The sequence below is a fragment of the Eriocheir sinensis genome, chromosome 5 (genome assembly GCF_024679095.1).
Source record: "Eriocheir sinensis breed Jianghai 21 chromosome 5, ASM2467909v1, whole genome shotgun sequence".
NCBI lineage: Eukaryota > Metazoa > Arthropoda > Malacostraca > Decapoda > Varunidae > Eriocheir > Eriocheir sinensis.
In genome coordinates this window covers 14,150,337-14,157,386 of record NC_066513.1, presented here as the reverse complement: position 1 = coordinate 14,157,386, position 7,050 = coordinate 14,150,337, and the positions used below count along the sequence as shown (strand labels likewise).

Genomic DNA, 7,050 nt, shown 5'->3' with positions numbered 1-7,050 from the left:
ACTATAAACAGAATTCGCCTGCGCCATTATCGGGAGGCAGCACTTAAAAAAAAAATTACCTTTGTCATTACTATTACCTTTGCCATTAGTATTACCTTTGTTATTTGTATTTAGACTGACTAAAAATATGTATGTGAATCTACGAGACTAAAAAAATCTATGTGAATCTACGAGACTAAAAAAATCTATGTGAATCTACGAGACTAAAAAAAATTATGTGAATCTACGAGACTAATACCACGTTATGTTACCAGTGTTATTGTGCCGTGGAGAAAATTTAATTACTTTCAGTCTTATAAGGAAAATGGTTTGAGTGTATGAATAACGACTATCACCAATTTATGAGCCGGTAATTGGTGAGTCTTCTTATATCCGAAAATGTAAAACTGGTTCCAACTCCTGCGTGTCGTTTCCTGTTGTATATTTTTCATCTTTCATGGAGGCGATTTTAAGCACTCAATCTTTTAAGGTGAATTAGTTAAAGTGGATACAATTCTGCTACTTTCAGTCTCATGAGTCAAGTGGTTTGAGTGTATAAGCAAAAAACTCACAAACTTCATACTTTTTTCATACTCATAACCGTGGATACAATTTTAAACACTCAATCTTCTAAGGAAAATTACGTGAGTGTATACATCTCTATTACTTTCAGTCTCATAAGTGTATAAACAAAAACTATCACAAACTTCATTCTTTCTTCATATTCATAACCGTGGAGACAATTTTAACCACTCAATCTTCTAAGGAAAATTACGTGAGTGTATACATCTCTATTACCTTCAGTCTCATACGTGTATAAACAAAAACTATCACAAACTTCATACTTTCTTCATATTCATAACCGTGGAGACAATTTTAACCACTCAATCTTCTAAGGAAAATTACGTGAGTGTATACATTTTTATTACTTTCAGTCTCATAAGTAAAGTGGCTTGGGTGTATAAGCAAGAACTATCACACTATCACAAACTTCCCTCTCCCGACAGCACTACTTTAGCATTACGTTCCAGCAGCACTCCATCAGCGTCCCGGCAGCATAGCACAGACGCTCTCCAGGCACACACATCACAGTCTCATCCTCTCAGCTCGTTCTTCAGGAAAATTGAACCTGCTCCTTATACTTCTCCTCCTCCTTCTTACCCTCTCTTCCCTCCTACTCCTGCCTCTCTCCTCTTACCCTCCTTCCTCTCCTTCCTCTCCTCCTCCTCCTTCTTACCCTCTCTTCCCTCCTACTCCTGCCTCTCTCCTCTTACCCTCCTTCCTCTCCTTCCTCTCCTCCTCCCACTTTTCCTTGCCCTCCTTCTCTCGTGTCTTCTTTTTTTTACTCCTTCCCTTTCCGTACATCCTCCTCCTTCTCCTCTACTTTCTACTTTTGCTTCATTCCTCTCCTTACCTGTCTCTTTCTCCTTTCCCTCCTTCACCTTCCTCTCTTACTTCTTCCCCTCCTTCCTCTCGCATCTCCTTTTAATTTACGCATTCCCTTCTTGCACATCCTCCTCTTCTGTCTCCTTTTACTTTACTCTCTTTTACTCTTTATCTCCTTACCCTCCTTCCTCTCCCCTCTTTACCCTCTTTCCTCTCCTTCTTCACCTTACCTTCTTCCCTCTCTTTCCCTTCGTACTCCTGCCGTTACAGATCTGACACATTTTTCTCCATACGACTCCTCCTAAAGATTGTATTTCGTCCTCGTTTCGCATTAGCCCATCACATATAGTAATGGTTTCCCTCGTCTGTGAAGGTTGTGTGTAGATGTTTCCCTTGGTGTAAAAACCCTCCCCTCCACTCCTGTATTTCTCCCCTTTTTCTTTCCCTTTCCCCTTTCTTTCCCCTCTCCCTTTCTGTACTCATCTCCCTCACCCCTTTCCCTTCCATTACCAATTTCCTTTTTTCTTTCCCTTCCCCTTCCTCTACCCCTCCTTTTTTCCTTCCCCTCCATTCCTTTACTCCTCACCTCCTTTCCCCTTCCTTTACCCATCCACCTTCCCCTTTTCCTATACCACTCCCTTTTTTCGTTCCCCTTCATTTACCCCTCCCCTTTGATCCCTTTCCCTTACTTTCCCTCTTCCCCTTCTTTTTCCCCTTCCCCTTCTTTCACTCACGAATTCTTACTCTCACAGCTTCCATTGTCTTCCCCTCATCGTCCACTCCCCTCGCAACCTACACACCTTCTTCACCATCTACCTCCTGATATTTTTACGTTCCAAATACTTCACATGGCCATCCTTTTCTTCCTCCTCCTCCTCCTCCTCCTCCTCCTCCGTCCGCGCACCTGGCCACAATTAACAGGTGTTCTGGCCTGGCCCCAACACTTGCTAACGAGGCGCGTGAGAGACATAACTTAGGAGGCCATAAAGACTCTTAAGGCCGCTTATTTCCAGTACCGGCGAGGAAAAGGAGGCTGGAAGGGACGTGGGAAAGAAGGGACTGGAAGGGAAGGTAACAGTGTGGAAAGGGAGGAAGGAAAGGATGAAAGGAAGTAAAAAGGATGCTGGAAGGGACGCGGGAAAAGAAGGGGCTGGAAGGGAAGGTAATAGTGTGGAAAGGGAGGAAGAAGAGGATGAAAGGAAGTAATGCCAGGGAGGAAAAGGACGCTGGAAGGGACGGGGGAAAGGGGCTGGAAGGGAAAGTAATAGTGAGGAAAGGAAGGAAGTAGGGTATGGAACGGGAGAGGAAATTGAGTCTAGAATGGACGAGGAAAGAAGAGACGGAATGGGAGGTAGTAAGAAGAAGGAGGAAGGAAGAAGAGGATAGAAATAAAGTAGTGTTTTCCCTTAAGAACAGGAGAGGGAAATTGAAAGAGAAAAGGAGAAAAGAAAGGATTGAAAGAAAGGTTACAGTGAGGAGAGGGAGAAACTAAGGAAAGAAAGAGGAGGAGGAAAAAGGGAATAGAGAGGACGAAGAGGGAGAAAGAAAAGAGAAAAAATACAAATCAACACAACTACTCTCGTCTTAAAGGAGAAAAGGGATAAAAATGAAGGCAAAAGAGATGGAAAAAGAGAACAAAAGGGAACTCAACCTTACTACCCGCTCGGAAAAGAAAGGAAGGAAAAGGAGATAGACAAAGAAAAGGGAAAAAAAGATGAGCCATAAATCTACTGCCCTAGTGAAGATGGAAAAAAAGGGAAGGAAGGAAACGGAAAAAAAAACATTCCTACTTCTGTTGTGTGAAAAAGAAAGGCGGGGTGGAACGAAGGAGTGGATATAAAAGTGAATAATTAGAGATACTGGATAAATAATGAACAAGGAGAGGTCGAAAGATAAGTAGAGGGAAAAGAAAGATTAGAAAAAAAGCGAAAGGCGATAAGAAAGAGGGAAGGTAGAAGAAAGAGGTTAAAAAAAGAAGGAAATGGAGGTGTGAGGGGAAGGAAATGTGGTGGCAAGAAGATTTATGATGATTGTGAGGAGGAGGGAAAACGGAGGAAAGAAAGAAAGGAGGAAAAGAAGAGAAGAGGAACTAACGAAGAAAGAAGAAAAGGAGGAAAGAAAGAGAGGAAGAAGGTGGAGGGAAGGAAATAGGAAGAAGAGAAGAGAAATTAACGAAGAAAGAAGAAAAGGAGGAAAGAAAGAGAGGAAGAAGGTGGAGGGAAGGAAACAGGAAGAAGAGAAGAGAAATTAACGAAGAAGGAAGAAAAGGAGGAAAGAAAGAGGAAGAAGGAGGAGGGTAGGAAATAGGAAGAAGAGAAGAGAAATTAACGAAGAAAGAAGAAAAGGAGAAAAGAAAGAGAGGAAGAAGGAGGGAAGGAAATAGGAAGAAGAGAAGAGAAATTAACGAAGAAAGAAGAAAAGGAGGAAAGAAAGAGAGGAAGAAGGTGGAGGGAAGGAAATAGGAAGAAGAGAAGAGAAATTAACGAAGAAAGAAGAAAAGGAGGAAAGAAAGAAAGGAAGAAGGAGGAGGGAAATAAAGAGGAAGAAGAGAAAAGAAGAGGGATTAACGAAGAAAGAAGAAAAGAAGGAAAGAAAGAGAGGAAGAAAAAGGAGGGAAAGAGAGAGGAAGAAGAGAATAGAAGAGGAATTAACGAAGAAAGAAGAAAAGGAGGAAAGAAAGAAAGGAAGAAAAAGGAGGGAAAGAGAGAGGAAGAAGAGAACGAAGAAGGAAGGAAAGAGAGGATGGAAAAAGAAGGAAGGAAGGAAGATGGATGAAAAGAGGAGGAAGAAAGGAGGGAGATGAGCAGAAGTGGAAGAAAGGGGGAGAAATGAAGGGAGGAGGAAGAAAAAGAGAGGAAAGAAAGGAAGAGGAAGAAAAAGAGAGAGATAGAGGGAGGAGGAAGAAAAGGAGATAAATGAAAGAAAATAATGGAAAAGGTATAAAGGAAAAGGCAGTGATGAGAGAGAGAGAGAGAGAGAGAGAGAGAGAGAGAGAGAGAGAGGAATGTAGTAAACAATGTCAAGAATAATGGTTTCATCTCAAATGCTATCCCTTATCCCCTTATTCCTCCCTCTCCTCCTCCTCCTCCTCCTCCTTCCTTGCTATCTGTCACGTTCCCTTCATCCTGTTTTTCTCTCCTTCCTTCATTCCATCTTCCTTTCCTTTTTTTTTTCACTTTTTTTCCTTCACTTCTTCCTCTCTTTCTTTCCATCTCTTATTTATAAACAAACTAGTAAAGAAAGTGATAGAGATAGATAGAGTAATGATAAGAAGATGAAGGAGAAGAAAATGAGAGACAGGAAACTATAAGAATGCTATAGTAAAAATAATGTGTGTAGATTGGTGGAAAAGGAAAAGGATGGGGAAAAGGAGAAGGAAAAGAGAAGAAGAAGGAGAAGATAAGTTTAGTGAGAACGAAAAACTATAAAAAGAAAGAAAGGAAAATGTAAGAATGCTATAGTAAAAATAAAATAGGTGTAGATGGAAGAGAAAGAGGGAGAAAAAGGAGAAGAAGAAGAAGGAGAAGGAGAAGATAAGCTTCATAAGAAGAACGAAAAAGTATAAAAAGAAAAAAAATGGGTGTGGATGGGAGGAAAGGAGGTATAAAGAGGAGAAAAAGAAGAAGAGAAGGAAAAGAGAAGATAAGTTTAGTAAGCATAACGAAAAAGTAAAAAAAAGAAAGAAAACATAAAAGAATGCTAAAGTAAAAAAAAAATGTAGATGGGAGGGAAAGAAGGAGAAGAAGGAAAAAAGAAGAAGATAAGTTTAGTAAGAAAAACGAAAAAATATAAAAAGAAAGAAAAAAAATAAAAGAATGCTAAAGTGAAAAAAAAAAGATGTAGATGGGAACAAAAGAAGGAGAAAGAGGAGTTAAAGAAGAAGAAGGAGAAGAGAAGAAGAAGATGATAAGCTTAGTAAGAAGGACGAAAAAGTGTAAAAAAGAAAGAAAGGAAAATTTAGGAAAGCTATGGTGATTAAAGGAAGGAGGAAGAAAGGGGAAGGAAGAATAAAGAAGAAGAAGGAGAAGAAGGGAGAAGATAAGCTTTAGTAAGACGCCCATCGATAGAATTATTGATCTTTATTTATCAATATCTATATATATCCTTCCATCCATCTTTTTCGTGTACCTCTCTATCTATCTACCAAGCTGTGTGTCTGTTTGTCTGTCTATCTATGTATCTATCTCTATCTATTTGCTTCTTCTATTCACTATAAATCTGTCTGTCAATTTATATCTCTGTTCTCTTAAAGTTAATATCTATCTATCAGTGTGTGTCTGTCTATTTCTTCCTCTTACTCTTTTTTCATCCATTTCCTTTTCTCCCTCTTTCATTCCTTTCCTTTTATTATTCCTCCTTCTCTCATTCCTCTTTTTCTCTTCCTCTCTTCTTCCTCCTCTCATCTCTCTCCCTCTCTTTCATACAAACAACATACGTCTATCTATTTATATATTTGACTCTTTTATACACTGCCAGTCTGCTCATTAATATACAAATCGGTTCTCTTAAACTTGATCTCTATCTAGTAATGTGTCGATTTATCTGTCTAACTATTTATTTATCTACTTTGCGTCATCTGTTCACCATAAATCTAACCGTCAGTCAAGCTATACCTCTGTACTCTTAAACTTAATATTGACACCCATAAAAAAGGAAAAGAAGATAAAGAAAACGAAATGAAAGAAAAAAAACGAGTATAATTGCAATAAAACTTCGAAAGGAGATGAGCGAAAGGAGGAAGAGAAGAAAATAATAATAATAATAATAATAATAATAATAATGTGAAGAGAAATTTAAAATGCAGACGAAATAATGACATGAAAAATAAATAAATAGAAAGAAAAAGGAATAAAGAGAGAGAAAAAAGAGAGAAAGAGGAAAAGGCGGAGGAAAGAGAAATAGCTACCGGAGAGAGAGAGAGAGAGAGAGAGAGAGAGAGAGAGAGAGAGAGAGAGAGAGAGAGAGAGAGAGAGAGACTGAAATATTCCTGTCATCAAAATGGGTGAAGTTTTATTGACATTGTGAAACTGATATTGTCTTCCGAAAATTCCCGAGTGATAGAGTGATGGTGGTGGTGATGGTGATGGTGGTGATGGTGATGGTGGTGGTAGTGATGGTGGTGATGGTGGTGGTAGTGATGGTGGTGATGGTGGTGGTGGTGGTGATGGTGGTGGTGGTGATGGTGATGATTGTAAGGGTTGTGGTGAGGGGCATGATGCTGTGTGTGTGTGTGTGTGTGTGTGTGTGTGTGTGTGTGTGTGTGTGTGTGTTTACGCAGGTGGCAAGCCGTGTAGTCGCACCTAATGAGCCATGCAGTTTACGCGCGCACACACACACACACACACACACACACACACACACACACACACACACACACACGCACGCACATTCAGAGGCACAAAAACAAAGGATAGTTGACATACAGCACACACACACACACACACACACACACACACACACACACACACACACACACACACACACACACACACACACACACACACACACACACACACACACACACACACACACAGCATACCAACAACAACAAACAGTAGTAACACAAATAACAGAGGTGCATTATAGAAAATTACGTCTGGAGGCACTTAACCCAGAAACCGGCGGCGGGCAGGTAATGAAAAAGAAAGAAAAAGAAACACACAGGTAAGACACGACAGCAGGAGT

At 40.0% G+C, this 7,050-nt stretch overlaps 1 long non-coding RNA gene across 1 annotated transcript; it reads left to right on the top strand.

Annotated features, from left to right (window-relative positions):
* The first annotated feature begins 1,997 nt into the window (after nt 1-1,997).
* LOC126984558 (uncharacterized) lies at nt 1,998-6,337 on the top strand. Its single transcript, XR_007737023.1, has 2 exons — nt 1,998-3,577; nt 3,731-6,337. It is a non-coding gene; the product is annotated as an uncharacterized LOC126984558 (long non-coding RNA).
* Nucleotides 6,338-7,050: the final 713 nt, after the last annotated feature.